This window comes from Haliotis asinina, chromosome 4, assembly GCF_037392515.1.
Source record: "Haliotis asinina isolate JCU_RB_2024 chromosome 4, JCU_Hal_asi_v2, whole genome shotgun sequence".
Lineage (NCBI taxonomy): Eukaryota > Metazoa > Mollusca > Gastropoda > Lepetellida > Haliotidae > Haliotis > Haliotis asinina.
Genome location: NC_090283.1, coordinates 65946246 through 65964174, shown reverse-complemented (window position 1 = coordinate 65964174; position 17929 = coordinate 65946246). Strand labels below are relative to the sequence as shown.

General features: G+C 39.1%; 2 pseudogenes; both read right to left on the bottom strand.

Moving 5' to 3' along the window:
• Positions 1–1660: 1660 nt before the first annotated feature.
• On the bottom strand, positions 1661–4916 carry LOC137281110 (integrase/recombinase xerD homolog; annotated as a pseudogene).
• Positions 4917–15226: 10310 nt separating this feature from the next.
• Positions 15227–16130, bottom strand: LOC137281109 (uncharacterized; annotated as a pseudogene).
• Between the last annotated feature and the right edge of the window lie 1799 nt (positions 16131–17929).

Genomic DNA, 17929 nt, shown 5'->3' with positions numbered 1-17929 from the left:
GGGCCTTGCAGCATCGCTGGCAAAATTGTGTGAGCTTGGAAGGGGACTATGTAGAAAAATAAATTACAAACGTGGACTTTGTAACTTTTTTTCACAGTGAGGCTTAGAACTTTTCAGCCACACATCGTATGGCTACTGAAGTATCCACCCGTGTGAGCGCTGGTGGCCATTCAAATGGTCACTCACCCAAAAAGAAAGGTAGAGCAGTATCTCCCGTTACTGCTCCTTAGATGCTTATCCCACTATGAGCCATTCAGCTAATCTAGTACAGTGGAATTGCAGAGGACTTAAAAATAACTTAATTGAAGTACAGTTGTTAGTGTTAGTACAAGACTTAAACCATCAGCACTATGTCTCCAAGAGACGTATCTCAAAAATACTGATACACCTGATTTAAGGCAGTATTATGTTCTAATTCGCTTCGCTCAAACGAACATAAATTATTTACCAAGTACAACATACTCGTAATACAGGGTGCTGTCTACCGCGCGTCGAGGGCCAGTAGGTTTATTTCAAAATTTACAATGTAAAAGCACATCAAACCGTATCAATGACGACGGCATACGACAAACGCGAAAGTCTGCAGGCCTCCACACAATATATATCCTGGAATCTGATGAAGATGAACGCCCGTTATGATGCAGTCCTTGAGAATAGCGAAGAAGCATTATCATCTCCACCTGGTAAACGTATCAGCTTAAAGCACGGCCTTCTTCACATCCAAGATGAATCAACCCAGATCTGAACTACTTCTGAAATAAGGTGCACCAATTATACTGAAACTTCATCGATAACGATATTAGCTTTAAAGATGACAGACACACCCAAGTGAAAAAATGAACCTCTGATTTACTAAGTATTCGGTAAAATAAACAATCATCACCTTAAACGTTTGCAAGTACCAACAAACGGTACGACACGTTGGAGCCTACACAAGAATTGCCTGCCTGAACATGAAGCATACTTAACTTATAACAGTGATCGTTCCGCTCCATAAGATTCACCGCTGTTGGGTCCTTGACTGTATGCCTGTCAGCAGTCCCTGTGTATATACGGCATTTCCTACATTTAACCTCTGCTCATCCTCAGTGAAACAGCACCATATGTCATACATACTGTCCATAGTCCTAAATGTATAATACGACTCAGTGGCCTACATAAACAACGTATCCCAGTGGCTTAACACGGCCCAGTGGCTTAACACGGTCCGGTGGCCTACATTTTGCAAAACAGCCCATTGGCTTACCACGGCCCAGTGACCTACATTACCAATACAGCCCATTGGCTTAACACGGCCGAGTGGCCTACATTTGCAACACAGCCCAGTGGCCTTTTCCCCCAATAAAACCATGAAAACCAAGGCAAAGCTACTCGCCTAAGCAACGCGAAGACCTCGAGTGACGAAACAATTTCTTCATCCCACCTTGTAACCTTCTGTCACGTGACTAAACAAGCACAACTTCTCGTGCAAACCCTGCAGCCACGGTGATCGGCTTTAACTACCGTATTTACCCTAGATAAATTTATTTATATTCTAATTCGCTTCGCTCAAACGAACATAAATTACAACATACTCATAATACAGGGTGCTGTCTACTGCGCCTCGATATAAAAGAACGGGCCTGTTGATGCTTCCAACAAATGCCGCAACCGGAAACATTCAAATTCCCAAATTCGCTGACACTAGGAGTAATGAATTGATATCATCTTTCACATAACCGTCTTTAGCTGTCTCCGAAGCCCAGCGACCGTGTCGTTTAAATATCCTGTCTGGTACACCGACGTTAGCCGCAGCACTGGCTCCCCCTGAGAGAAAACTGTGCAGTCCGATTTTGGAAGGATCTTCACCGATGAACTTTAATTTTTCCAGGAATATTTCTCTAGCTCTAGTGTAGGAGAGCGGAGATTTTCCTTTCAATTTGTATTTTGATTTACGTTTACAATAACACAGTTGTCTAAATATGTAATCTTCGGAAGACTCTACGGGGTCTGCTGCCTCAAGGTACCTCTTTAACATAGTAACTGGACATGTCGGAGAACTAGTAACAGAAATCGAAACAGTTCTCCCGTCTCTATAAAGGTCAGTTTTACTTGTTCTGAGAAAAATACTTATGTAGCCTTTTTCAAAGGTAATATCATTTCTTTTAATGCTCACTACTTCAGAAAATCTGAAAAATCCTGCATATGAGAGCAAAGACATTGATAAGAATCTTAAATCTAGCAAAGTAGCATTGCTTCCGCCAAAGGTATTGCCAACTTTAACAACATATCAGGTGTGATTGGATCTTTCTTAATCACAGGTTTTACACAGGTTCTCATTGCTGATTCTTTAACATTAATGACCAGGTTATCTGCGCAAGGATCAGGGAGTCCTGAGATCCTATGTGCCCATGAAATACCATAAATTGCTTCTGTTATGCTACAACTATGCTTACCGCTTTGAATCAGGGAAACTAGATACAACGAAACATGAAAAGACGACGCTGGAAGAAAACTAATATCAAAACTAGAGGCCCATACTCTCCAGCTCTTATATGCTCTACTATCCTTGCTTGTAGTAGCTGGTGCCCTTGATTTTAACACTATATCGGGTAACGTGTCAGCTAAAGTCAGTAGTCTCTCGTCCTGTGGATTGTTTCTCTCACTCCATACGCCAGCGGTAAGCAGCTCTGAAAATATCCAGTGACACAAGCACTAATCTATATTCTAATGGCTAATGCATAACCTTGCAAATTATCAAAAATTGACTTTCTGCTGCCCTCCTGAAAGGAAGTACTGCCGCTTAACTGGATAAAGTCCTTTACAAAGGAGCGAAATGCACCATTTTCAAACAACGTTGACCAATACGATGCCGATGGCCAGTAGGGAATTACCAGTGTAGCTGGAGCCTTATTGTTCAGGGCATACTTTATGGCCTTCGTCACTAAAGATACGGGTGGAACTACCCAGTTATTATCTCTGGACAAATCCTGAGTAAACGAATCGACCGCCTCTGGACCCGGAGTCCAAAATCTGGAGTTAAACCTGTTTAGTTTAGCATTGATATGGCTCGCAAACCTGTCCACAGAGTGAGGGCCCCACCTGTTATTTAACAATTGAAAAACACGATACGATATGGTCCAATCATCATAATCTTGGAATTTACTCAAACTGTCTGCTTTATCGTTCTGTGACCTGGGAATCCAACAGAACTGTAGACTGATGTTATCTGACCTTACTCATCTAAAGATCGACAGGGCTAAAGTCTGTAGTACAGGGGAAAAACTACCACAAGTAGCGATGTGACAGCTTGCTTTATTGTCTGAAAACCACTTGACCGACTTGTGTGCTAGAAAGTGTCTAAAAGAAAACAATGCTAATTCAACAGCCTTTAATTCCCTCCAAGTTGAGCTGAATGTTTTTTTCTGAACTATTCCATGTATGGTGAAAAATGTAATCGGTACCCTGGATAAATGCTGCACAACCAACCGAACTTGCATCTGAAAACTCACTAATAAGGGGAGAAAACTCTTGCTGTAAACTTCTACTATTAAAATTCAAAACATTGTCTCTCCAAAATACTAGCTCTGAAACAAAGCCAGGATTGTCATAAGACGTTACAACTTTATCCCAGTGAGCATGACCCTGCATCTGCAAGTACATCTGCCTCGTTAATAGCCTACATACGTCTCCAAATACTGGCATAAGGGAAATGACTTTACCGGTCAGCCTGGCAACGTCTCTTGGTGTAAAAGTGGGTAGGAGGGACATGAACTTTGAAAAACTTTGGTTTATATCGTTAAGTTTCCTGTAAGGAATGGAAATGATACCCTTGTCAAGATCCCAGTTAAAGCCAAGCCATTCTATTTGTTTTGAAGGTTCCCAGACGGATTTCTGATCATTACAGACAAAACCTGCCTCAGCCAACGTAGATCTAAGAAGAATGTTTTCTGCCTAAGTCTACAGTCTGCGCCAGACCAAACCCATCGTCCAGATACACAACGATATCAATGGAATTCTGTCGCCAATACTTCACAAGAGGTCAAAAACATTTGGTAAAAATATATAGTGCAGAAGTTAAACCAAAAGGGAGAACAGTAAAACAATAATACTTGGTACGACCACTGTCTGTCCACGAAAAACCTAAAAACTTATGCTGATCTTCATGAATATCAATGTGATGATAGTCTGACTTTAAGTCAAACTTGAACATACATCCTCCAATATGAACATAGTTCAAAGCAACACTATGGCCTTCGAGAACAATTTTCTCCTTCCAAACGTAACGATTTACTAACCTCAGGTCTAAAATTAACGTTTTCTTGCCAGATTTTTTAACAGACACTGACAGTGGACTTATAACATGAGGTTTTTGTTGAACTTTCACAATACACTTATTACTCAGGAGTTGTTGAATTGCTTCAGTCACAAACACACTGTGTTTAAAAGCAGAGCAATTGTTACGACTATACGAGGAAGCGGGAGTTTCAAAAAATGGAATAACATAACCATGTTCTATAACTTGCAAAATGTAATCAGAAGCAGAAATTTTTCTCCAGAAAGGAATGTGTTTCTTTAGATTACCTTTTACTATAGCACAAGAACTCGACTCAAACGCGAAACCATCAGATTGATACAAGGCATTATCTTCAAGATCTATACCTTCTAACTCAGTAGGTGACCTAGAAGGTAAATTCCTGGAAGCCAGGGTTTTCAATGAACTCTCAACATTATTTGAAGGTGGGTGTATCAAATTTTCTCACCTTTTTGAAAACACTGAGTGTCCTTTCCTCGGACTCGTCGACAACGTCTCTCTTCAATGTCCTCAGCTTGTTGTCCATATAGCCCTTAAACAGCTGAAAGGACTCAAAAGGTTCGGAACTGGACTGTCTCGACTCCTGAAAGACGTCCGGAGTAGAGGAGTCTTGTTGATCCATGAGGGACAATAGGACAGAAACCAAGGCAAAGGTACTCGCCTGAGCAACGCGTAGACCTCGAGTGACGAAACAATTTCTTCATCCCACCTTGTAACCTTCTGTCACGTGACTAAACAAGCACAACTTCTCGTGCAAACCCTGCAGCCACGGTGATCGGCTTTAACTACCGTATTTACCCTAGATAAATTTATTTCTTCTTATCATTTATTTTCTCCTCCTGGGGATAAAGCAACTGGAGGTTCAACTATATTAGTTCGAGTGAGTGAGTGAGTTAACTCATTAAGGCCCAGAGCCGCGTATATGCGGCAAATTAATTAGCTTCGCACAGCGAGAGCCGCGTATTGGGGGTAATAAAAAGCACCTCTTATTCAGCGAGAGCCGCATATTGGGGGTTATGAAAAGCACCTCTCATTCAGCGAGAGCCGCGTATTGGGGGTTTTACATTTTAAATTCGTACTCAATTTCAATCAGTGATCAAAGATTAGCCTTTCTTACGAGAGAGGTTACTTTATGTGTTAATCAGAAGAACTATTAATGTGTTTTTATAACAACTGCTTGCAATATCGCGGGCTTATACAGGCAAATGAACACATGTCTGCGAGAAAAGGGATTATGAGATGTTGTTACAGGAGGTACGTGTTTGTTACTCGTCATTCGGAGTGAATACTAAGATACTATGTTTGCACATTGATTGAATTAACGGTGACAAAGTTACAAAACCTTCTTCTAAATTAAATCATTCATTCATTCATTCGTTGCAATAGTTCATATAATGAATCGTAGACATAAATAATAATACTGTATTACACTCATGTTCGTGTAGATTTGAAATAAACCAAGTTACCAATTTCGACCTAATTCATTTGCGACTATTGATTTTTAAAGTTGACAATAATACATAATCGAATGTGAAGTGATAACTCTTGCATCTACTCATAGTATACATGCATAGTACACATAAACCATACAAAGGTAACTGGGGTATTTTGTTCAAGCTGTTTCATGCTTATTTGAAATGTGATTTTTCAACACAATTTACATAAGCATTGTGTAAGAAACGTTTGTATTTGATCTCTGTAATTATCTTATCCTGTGTACTGATCAAGTGTATCAGATCCATCGTCAATAAAAGGAGGATAATATATCAGTTACGGAATTGATGCGTATAATCATTCAATCAGACAAGACTAAATATATGAACACCTCTTTCAACCTCAAAATAACAGCCTCTGGTCGAATGCATGTCCAGGTCAACTTTTGTCCCGTGACAAGTGTAAAACAAACTTCATACAAACATCATTGGACAACCTGTTTTGTGGAGTCACAACCATTGCCAATCCCCTGAACCTCGTTTGCTTTCGAAACAAATATAAGCGTGCCCATCTTCATAAATATTTGGGGAGATTCAACTACAATTGTATACATCACAATAAATCAGTATCATATTACTTTTTTAAATTCTATAATACATGTACTTGAATTATGATATTTATTCGTAACAATGTACAGATTATATTGAAATGTTCAGCAAGCCATTAGGTTTGATGTACAAGTAGTGTGCGCAAAAAGTATGCGCAAATAAATACTATCTCTACTCTATGATTGGATTGGGTTATCCGGGGTAAAAATAATCGGACTGTAGCGCTTTGGGCGCTTCAAAAAAAGGTAAACTCGTCAAAGTGCTTGTTAGTCCTACGTGTACATTTCAGGCATCCTTACGATTATATATGTTCACGATACACAAAGTTTTTCATGATAGCTAGAGTTGATAAACCGAAATCTAGCATATCGATTGGTCAACGATCTAACCAATAGTCAATCTGTATCCAAGCTGTCTAGTGACCGAACGAACTCTTCAGAAATTTAGCCCACGCCCCATTACCTGTCATTTCCAATGTGACAGGTATCTCATGATACGATTGGTCATAGATAACAGGGACTATATTGAACAGTTAAGATACAAAACGTCCTTTTCGGGAACTTTGATGACGCCCATCCCATGACCCTTTGTCTTATGTATGTGCAAGGAATAGCATTATATAATGTGTATGCATGTATGTTTGTATATTTTCTGCGTTAAATCTGGATGAACCAAAGCGACAAACTGAATCTGTTATATGTAAGTCACAGTCTAGCTTATTAGTACTTTCCTTAAAATATTCAGTATACACTAGTAATGTATCAGCGAAAACGCTTCTTTCATAGATTATTATGCATGTGCGTAAATTCGTCTTTACTGCCATTGACATAGATGTTTTGAACAATTTAATCTCTCACAATGATATGAGCGGAACATCATTTGGTTTAAGTATGTCTTACATACAATGAAACGGACTGGCAAACGTCGAGACATCAAATGCAGATGTTCAAGCTGTGATGTGTTTTTGTGCGTTGACTGTTTTGAGGCCTACCATAAAGACTTGTTCCAAGGACGATAACGCTTTATGCACTATGTTGTGTTGTACAAATGGTACCGTATACCATTCTTGTCAGTTGTTGGGCACAATGTGAGAAGCCCGCGCGATACTGCTTGAATATAGCTAAAATCGCCGTAAAACTAAATTCACTCATTCTCTTCAATTTCAGTCGTTATTCTTTTACATTTCCAAAATACTAAGACGTGTGTTCGCCATCTGAGAACGAATACACTCAGCATAGTGTCAGTCTACTCCCATATGTCTTATGTGTTTCTTTCATACATCATTACAGTAACTGATGGTATGTTTACATTACACAAATTGTTGCATGATAGTTGATACAGCCGAAACACAACATAGCCATTGGTCAACGATAAAGCCAATAATCAGTCTGTACCCTATCACTTTGAGTGTACCAAACGTGCTCTTCAGAAATTTAGTTCACGCCCCATCACCTTGCCCTTCCTATGTGACAGGTTCTCACGATACGATTGGTCAAAGTATCAGCCAATATAATGAGTAACTGAGATATAATGCGTTACATTCGGGATATTTTATCCCATCACATGACGGGAAGCTTTGTTTAAAATCGAGTAATGATAAATGTATCATGCAGTATGTATGTGTATGAATGGTGATGTATGTTTGCAGCGTTAAGTTAAGACGAACAAAGTGACAAACTATATGTTCCATGTTACTTACACACCAATTGATACTTTCCTGGAAATAGTAAGAACGAGCAATGTATTGGCAAAAAATATAGACGATTATAATGCAAGCCCCCCTCCTTTTAAACTCTATTATAAATAATATATTATAATTCAGTCCATACGATGAGAGAGACAGGAGGAATTTGTATATTTGTTCATCTCGTACGTACAAAGACCGCGTAGGTGTTGATAAAACTGGCAAAGGGGTATGAGAGGCACAGGTAATAAATTACATGAAATGCTGTAATAAATGTATTCACATCGGCCTCTTTCCTATTTACATCTTTACGACACAATTAAATAATCAGTACTTGTTTGTGAGACTAGACAGTTTCCTGTCATATCCGAGACCTGCCAGGGAAATCAGGCATAATTAGCACTAATTAGGCTCGTCGCAGCAATCAGGCAGTCAGCGAGGGATGCCAGGTGTTGGGCAGTGGAGCGGCTCCAGGGCTTAATGAGTTAATATTTAACATCACATCGGCAATATTTCAGCCATATCGTGACGAGAACATTCCACAATGAAAACAACTATTGTGTACATTATAAAAGCTGTCAACAAAGGACAATAAAACAACTAGAATATCACAATTAGCATTAAAACTAGTGTGGAAAGTTAAAACTGATATCGTTGTATGGACAATACAGTATACAAACAGGCTATAGATCGCCAACGACAGAAGGTAGATCACCACACTAGGGACCATGGGGACTTACAGTACCTTTGCTACCTGCACGGGCCAATATATTAGTTCGACATAACATCGTTCATGGTGATGTTCACCTGAATACAAATCTCAAAACTGTAGCTATTCGCCTCAGCTTGCACACTGCAGTTACTCCGTGCTCTTAGTACATTCCACATTCATCTGTTCTCCGACAAACTATCTCCAAAATCTCTATGATCAGTTACCAAAGCCCTGTATCATCATGGGCGATTTGAACAGGCACAACCCTCTATGGGGAAGTACAAGCACAAACTATAAAGCCAGATTACTGAGGATTTTACATCTGATAATAGCTTGTGTGTTTTTAATGAATCAAACGCCTATTTACATCCTAGAACAGGAACCTATTCTGCACTTGATCTGTCCTTCGCTGATTCGAATGTTTACAACGAATTTGACTGGTCTGTTCATGATAACCTTTGCGGAACCTTTCCCAACTGTCCTAAAAGCTGTCAAACCTGATGATGATCCACCTTTATCACGGTGGAATTTAAATAAGGTCAATTGGTCTTTATATGAAATGTTGTGTACGGAAACATTAATACCGGAAAACTCTATGAATGTATCAGATCCGATAGAGTTGTTTTCGTCTCTGTTAAATGAAATCGCTGACCAATCAATTCCTAAGTCCTTTGTAATTCCTCACCTTCGTAAACCATGGTGCAACAATGTGAGTGAATGACTTAATACTTAACGTCACATCGGCAATGTTTCAGCCATATCCTGACGAGAACATTTCATTCTGAAATGAAATATATGTATAGTATAAAAAAACTGTCAGTAAAACATCTAGAATATCACAACTAGCATGGAAAGTTAAAACTAATATCACTATTCGGACAATACAATATAAAATCAGGCTATAGATTGCCAACAACCAAAGGTAGATCACCATACTATCATGGGACCATGGGAACTTACAGTGCCTTTGCTACCTGCATGGACCCTAGTTGGATTTACATCATCCCCTCAGCTCTTAGCAATTTAGACATACCTAGCCAAAAATGAAAAATACACATACACTACGACTAAGAACAGTGGAAAGTTTAAATTTACTGTGAATGCTTTTGGACTTACGTACCCTCTCAGGTGGACAATAATTTTACAATACTTCAACCCCCTTTGAAGGTACAGCCACCAACAATTCAAGTTACTAATCCAAACTTCCAATAATTAAAATACATCTATCTACACAACAAGTTTTCAAAATGCAACCAAAAAGCAATATCTTTTAACAGAACAATAATTAAATGAGACCTAATGCTGGTAAATAGATCCTTAATTGTTTTACCTGTGTAATACTTATCCCTTGTGATAAAGAATTCAACACAGTCAAGCAGGATATGCTCGATCGTGACTCTCTCATCACAAGGGATACAAAATGGAGGATCTTCACCTTTTAAAAGGTATGAATGAGCCTCGACATACAGGCTGTCAACAGGTGAAGTTCTAAAGGAGCCAAGACAACGTCTTAAACCTTGATGATGGACTGAATCTAATAGTTTTACGTTCCTTTGCAGGTTCCACCATAGACGATGGAGACATAATCAAGTTTAGAACGTACTAGTGATCGATATAGATGGAGTAGGGTAGCTTGATCCCCTCCCCATTTAGAATTTGAAACAACTTTCAATACATCAAGTGCTTTCAGGCATTTAATTGTAAGTGATTTAATATGTGGTAAAAACGTTAAGTGTGAATCAAAGATTAGACCCAAAAACTTAGCTTCCTCCACAACTTTAATCGGCGTGCCATCTAGAGACACTTCAGTGTCTTTATGTGGTTTGTATTTACGACAAAAATGTATACAGTTAGTTTTCGATTTAGACAATTTAAAGCTGTTTTCAAGACACCATTTATTAATCTTGTTTAAACACAACTGTAGTTGCTGTTCAGTAGTATGCATATTTTTACCACGACAAGAAATATTAAAGTCATCCACAAATAACGATCCATCAATTGAATCGTTTAAAACTTTTGATAAACTGTTTATCTTTATACTAAAAAGTGTGACAGACAAAATACTGCTTTGTGGAACACCCTGATCCTGATTGTAATGATCAGACAGGGTAGAACCCACGCGGACTTGAAATTGTCTGTTATATTTTAAAAAGTTGGCTATGAATTCAAGCAAACGACCTCGCAAACCGAAGTCATGTAAATGTCTCAAAATGCCATATTTCCAGGTTGCGTCATATGCTTTTTTTAGACCAAAAAGATAGACACAGCATGTTGTTTATGAATTAGTGCGTTTTTCACAAATGATTCCAGTCGCACTAGGTGATCGACAGTACTTCTGTTTTTACGGACACTACACTGTATATCTGTCATGAGGTTATTTGTTACCAAACAAGTCGATTGCTTATCATGCGTTACAAACAGAGTTTGTCAGTAAGTAATTGATCTCCATCTTTAAGATGATGGACAGTAGATTTAGTACCTTTACCTTTGATTTTCTGGACCATGTTCAATACCTTGGACATGGGTGTCCGAGAATTTATTTTGGATACATAATTTTGCCAAGATTGGCGTTTGTTCTGTTTACGCCCCGCTTTAGCATTTAAAATTTTAAATTTATTTAAATTATGCACCATAGGATGGCGACGGAAATAATGTTCTACTTTTTTCCTTGCCTTCCTAGCTTGTTTGCACTCATCGTTGAACCATGGTTTTCTTATGTGTGGAACTACAGAGGACTTTGGTATACACTCATCAGCTATGGAATTTAGTTCATCCGAAAAGCATTTAATAGCATCGGGAACGTCAATAAAACGTTCAGGTTTAAGTTTTTCAGCACACAGTGTTTCATATAAAGCCCAGTTAGCCTTTTTAAAATTTCGTCTTGATGACGGAGTACAGGTTTTAACATAGTAGGAAAATGGTCACTTCCACAGAGGTCATCGTGGACTGACCATTCGAATTCATTTAGTAGTTCTGAATTTGTCAATGACAAGTCAAGGGCAGAATAGGTCCCTGTCTCAGGGTGTAAATATGTGTTGGAACCATCATTATAAATACATAAATCATTGTCATAACAAAAGTCCTCCAACAACTTACCTTTAGTGTTTGTAGTTACACTACCCCAAAGTGGGTTGTGTCCATTTAAATCTCCCATTATAATACAGGGCTTCGGGAGTTGGTCATATAGAGCTTGAAGATCAGTTTTAGTGAACGTCAGAGACGACGAAATATAAAGAGAGCATACTGTAAACGCTACATGTAAAGTAATTCTCACTGCAACAGCCTGCATATTAGTAATAAGTGGAACAGGACTTTGAATAACGTTTTGTTTGACTAGAATGGATGATCCGCCAGCGGCCCTATCACCCGGAGGTGAAAAACAATGATATGCATTAAATTGACGAAGGTCAAATTTATCTGTTTGTTTTAAATATGTCTCTTGGAGACATATCGCTGAAGGTGCAAAATCTTGGACTAATAGCTGTAATTCATGTAAATTAGTCCTCAGTCCTCTGCAGTTCCACTGTAGAATATTATTGGAATAAACTATCTTTTGGGGGGATTTATTGGGGATCTACCCCGCACTCTTTTGGAGGGCGACAAGCTATGTGCCCTAGAATGGACGTTTTCAGAAACGTCCATATCTTCAAGAGACCCATATTTATTAAACAGTTGAATTTTATTTTGTGACCCCTTAGGAGCTCTGCCACTTTGTTGTTTTGAAGCATCAGACTTAGGTTTGGGTTTAGTTTTAACAATTTGTTGTCTATCAGCTGTTGAATGAGACTCAGAGCGTGACTGTGAAGATGACTTATGATCAGAGGACTTTGATGTAGTAGGAAGTGATACCTCAGTCTGGGATGATATAGCAGGGTATAAAACCTGTGGGGAGTCGGAACTGACCCACGTCAAGGTAGTTTGGCATCGTGTGGATGATTTTGTTATTTTAGAGCTGGATTCAGATTTTGCTACTGTAGCATAACTTTCTAGAAGGTCAGATCTCTTCACCAGTTTCTTTGCCTTAGAAAAAGAGATATTTTGGGTGAACTTTATTTTGTTAATGGCCATTTGCTCTTTCCATATTGGACACTGTTTTGACGAAGATGAATGGTCGCCTGAGCAGTTAGTGCATTTTTTAAAGTCACTGTCACAATCTTCAGTTGTGTGTGTCTTCTCACCACAGTGAGCACACACAACAGACAATGTGCAGGTAGATACACCGTGTCCATATTTCTGGCATTTAAAACACCTGAGCGGGTTGGGGATGTAGGTTTCAACTTGGATATTGCAGTAACCTGCCTTTACTGATTTGGGAGCATTCGGCGATGAAAACGAAAACAGATAGGTATTCGTTTGGAATGTCTCATTGTTTTTTCGGGTGGAAAAGCGCTTCACATACAGCACGCCTTGATCCTTCATTTCGCATGCTATATCAAGTTCGGACATGTCAGCAAACAACCGATCACGATCTCTGACGACACCTTTACTTGTGTTCAAGGTCTTGTGAGCAGAGACCGTGACCGGAATGCCCACAAAAGATTCAATGCTCATCAGATTTGTTGCTTGCTGTTTCTTGCCGCATTCAATTAGCAGTGCACCCGAACGTAAGCGTCTAATGTTCTTAACATCCCCAGCAATACCTTGAATGCCCTTAGATACTGCGAAAGGGTTCAACTTCAGTGGTGTCTTGTCAGTAGTCTCAATAACGAGGAAACGTGGCCAATACTCAATCGATAGAGACGGTCTATGAGAAGCATCAACGGGATCAATTTCAAGTGGACGTTTGGTTTTTTTGGGGGGGTATTTCATAAGCCATGATTGGTGTCATATGGTTCATCATCCGAGCTCCCCACCCACCACGGAGTATCACAAGGACAATGCTAAAGCAAGCGGGCCTCCAGCTTGCAGCACCAAGGATACTCGGATGATATACCCCAGTAGAAGAATTATAAATAATTAAACTACCAGATTGGCCCATGAGCCATCGCCTTCTGGCATAAGACTCTAGGCAAAGTTCATATTAGAATTCACAATCAATTCACAAAGATCACAAGTAGTGCCAAAGCCGAAACTCAAAACAATTTCAAATCAAATTTGTGCAATGACACATATACAGTCCATGCACAGGGCTTGGCATGACCAGCCGATTGGTTGAATCGGGCCCATTCAACCACCCGTCTAGGTGAAGTAAGGGCCAAAGTGGTGTGTTGGGCAATGGAACGCAGTTAAAAGTCCAAATGCCCTCAACCACCAGGATCCCGTCCTCCACCGACACGGGACGCAACCCACGGCAAATAGGTTGCCCAATTTAGTCGCCTCTTACGACAAGCAATGGGGTGCTGTGGACACATTCTGCCCCGGGTCCACACGGGAGAAGAGCACTTAGCGTTACCCAGCACCCACCACGAGGAGGTGGCTCTTCATGGGTGCCAGAAATATAGAGAGGGCATAATGTAAACGCAACGTTCAAAGTTAGTCGCACTGCAACAGCCTGAAGATCAGTAGTAAGTGAAACAGGGCTATGGATAATGTTCTGCTTGACTAGGATGGAAGACCCTCTCGTGGCCCTGTCAACCGGAGTTGAAAAGCAATGATATACTTTGTAATGACGCAGGTCATAAGTATCTGTCTGTTTTAAATAGGTCTCCTGCAGACAGAAAGATGATGGTTTTAAATCCTGGACTAAGAGCTGCAACTCATTGAACTTAGTCCTTAGACCTCTGCAATTCCACTGTAAAAGATTATTCTGATAACCTATCTTTTTTTTCTTTTTTTTTTTTTTTTTTTTTGGGGGGGGGGGGGTTGGGGATCTACACTGCAACACTGTTTCAAAAGGCATACAAGGCACAGCTGGAGATGTTAAAAACGTTAGAAGTTTGCGTTCAGGGGCACCCGTGAACGGCCACCTCCTCGGGGTGGGTGCTGGGTAACGCCTAGAGCCATTCAAACCCCCGTGTGGACCCGGGTCAACAAGGTCCATAGCACCCCATTGCTGGTCGCAAGGAGTGACCGAATTGGGCAACCTGTTTGCCGTGGGTTGCGTCCCGTGTCGGTGGAGGACGGTAGTCTGGTGGTTGAGGGCAGTAGGAGCCTGAACCGTGTTCTTGCTGCTCAACACACCACTTTGGCCCTGACTTTACCTAGACCGGTGGTAGATTCTATCAATCGGCTGGTCACGCCAAGCCCTGTGTATGGACTTGTATGTCATTACACACATTTAATTTGCAAATGTTTTACTTTTGGACTTGGTACATTTGTTTATATCAAGTCAAGTCAAGTATTTTTATTCCGTACGTAGGCCACAGGCCCATATACAATATACACGCAATTCTTACAAATATAAGTTAATTATTACAGGGTATACATATTAATGGTACATGTGGATTGTATTAACAGATTCTTGTCACTATAAATATAACATTGTGATATAAACATATATACACACAAATGTAAATATATGGTTAAAATGTACGAACCTGTGGTTTGAAGAAAAGTTATTGGAGTTTGATTGTCCTGCTTTTATAAGCATGATAGATATATTTACATAAATTTCTTAAAGTTGTTTCATTGTTCGTTGATAACAGAGACTTAAATTTACAGTAGTTTGGTTGTTTCAGATATATACATGGCAAGTATTTTAATCTTAGTGCGTTATATTCAGTACATATAAAGATGAAATGGTACTCGTCTTCTACACCTAGATTACACAGAGGGCAACTACGTTCAGCAACCTCAACATTCAACCATCTACCTTCATTATACTTTAGCCTTAATAATCCACATCGGAATTTGGTCAAAATATTTCGAAACTTTTTGTCCAATATACATGATAAATATTTTTCTGGAGTTAACAGACTTTTAAACTCACGGTACATATGGTATCGTGAACTGTTATTCAATGTACTGTTCCATGATTGAAAAAATATATTGATTGCAACAGTCTTGAATCTACTGAAAAATAAAGCTGCGTCACCAACTGTCTGGGACACCCAGACGTAACCAAACCCATGTGCAAAAAGTATTTCTCTTATATAAGAAGCATATGTCTTGTAGCCACAGTTATCGTAATACACTTGCATTTTGTACACTTTCAAGGGGATTCTATCTTCATGCATATGAATAACCTTTACCCAATATTTCACAGTTTTACACAATGCGTTTATATAGAGAAGATATCTTCCACATTCGCCATATACAATAGCAGTAGGTGTTTGAGGGCTGACATTCAGGAAACGTTTGCAGGCTAATAAATGGACCTTTTCTATTTCATAAAATCTATGCATTCCCCCAGATTTCTGCTCCGTACAGTAATATCGGCTGTATCTGGGCATCAAAAATTTTGAAGTACACACTGGGGTCTATTATTCCAATTCCATTTAAATTACTTAATACTTCCATTAAGGCCCGCTTGCCCCTCAATGCTAAATCAGTGATGCAATTTCTCATTTTGAATGTTGACGAAAATACAACTCCCAGATATTTATAAGTACTTAATGTTGTTATTGGCTGGCCATTTAAAAACCACTTTTCATTCCTTGCTAAGCGCCCTCCCCTTCTAAAAACAACTATATTTGTCTTGTCTAAATTTACCTCTAGACTTGAATATTCAGAGAAATTGTGCAGTATATTATGTTGATTCTGTAAGCCTGTAATTGTATCAGATATAAGAACAACATCACCTGCAAACATAAGTAACATTATTCCTAATAGGTCGGGAAATAACTGTACTCCATATTTGCCATATCTAGATATGTCATCTGATAATCCATTAATGAAAAAGGAAAACAATACGGGGCTAAGAACACAACCTTGCTTTAAACCAATTGGACAATCAAAATATTCAGTGTACCCATTATAACCTCTAACACAAGCTGTTACTGAACTATATATACTCATGATAGCAGATAGCATTTTCCCCTGAAGACCAGATTTGAATAAGCACTTGTATAACTTCGGACGGTCAATTGAGTCAAAGGCTTTTCTAAAATCAATAAAAGCAACATTTAACTGTTTCCTTTTCTTAATTAGACATTTTTCTATAGCACCATGTAAAGTAAAAATATGATCAACCGTAGAGTACCCTTGTCTAAAACCAGCTTGTGTTTCGGGAATTTTACTCCTTATATTTGCCCAGGTTCTGATGCGGACATTTAAAATGGACGTATATAATTTACTTAATATGCATAGTATTGAAATTCCTCTGTAATTATCTGGGTTTTTGCGATCGCCCTTTTTATGTAAAGGAATAACTATTGCTTTCGTCCAAGCCATGGGAAAAACGCCTGTATCAAAAATCTTATTAAGCAATACCTTTAAAAAGGGCATAATAACATGCTTAGATGATTTCAACAGCTCAGTAATTACACCATCACTACCCGCTGACTTGCCATTTTTCAGATGGGAAAGACATGAACATATTTCTTCACCAGTGATAGAAGACTCAAGAATATAGCTATCAATATCATTTAAAGGAATATTCACATCAGGACAGAAAACATCATTCTCAGTGGTATCGTCAGCTAGATTTCTAGGTGTGAACAACCCTTTAAAATGATTGTACAGTAAAGATTTGTCTAGTGGACAACGTGGGCTCTTTGTATCATTCAGACTTCTCAGCTCTTTCCAGAACGCAGAAGTGTTATGGATGGAAGATTTTAACTTAGAACTTTTCTTTTGCTGAAATGAGACCTTAGCTTTTCTACATTCATATTTATAATTATTCCTCAGTTCACAGTATTTACGTCTACTGATGGCTGATTTAGTGTTTCTATAACGCCTAAGTTCTCTTTTAGCCTCTCGCTTAGCATACTGACATCTGCTAGTATAGAAGCCACCTTTAGATTGCTTATAAGGTGTATTTTTAAACACATGTGTCGATTTCAAAACGTGTTTGACAAATCGATCAAGTGCGTTATTAACATCAACATGAACTAAATCTACTAAATCACCAAGAGCCGGTAGGCGCTCACACAGTGTGTCTAGAAACGTTTGTTCATTTTCTGTGTTCCATATATATTGATTTGAACCTTCATTATCCTTACCACCACCGCTATGTACAGGTGCAGTCACATCTGCATCAAAGTGTAACACCAAACTAACAGGCATGTGCTTCGATTCAACTCTGGAGTGCACCGTTAAGTATTCACAATGTAAATGAATATTTACAGATGCAATGAAATAGTCAATAACGCTCGAAC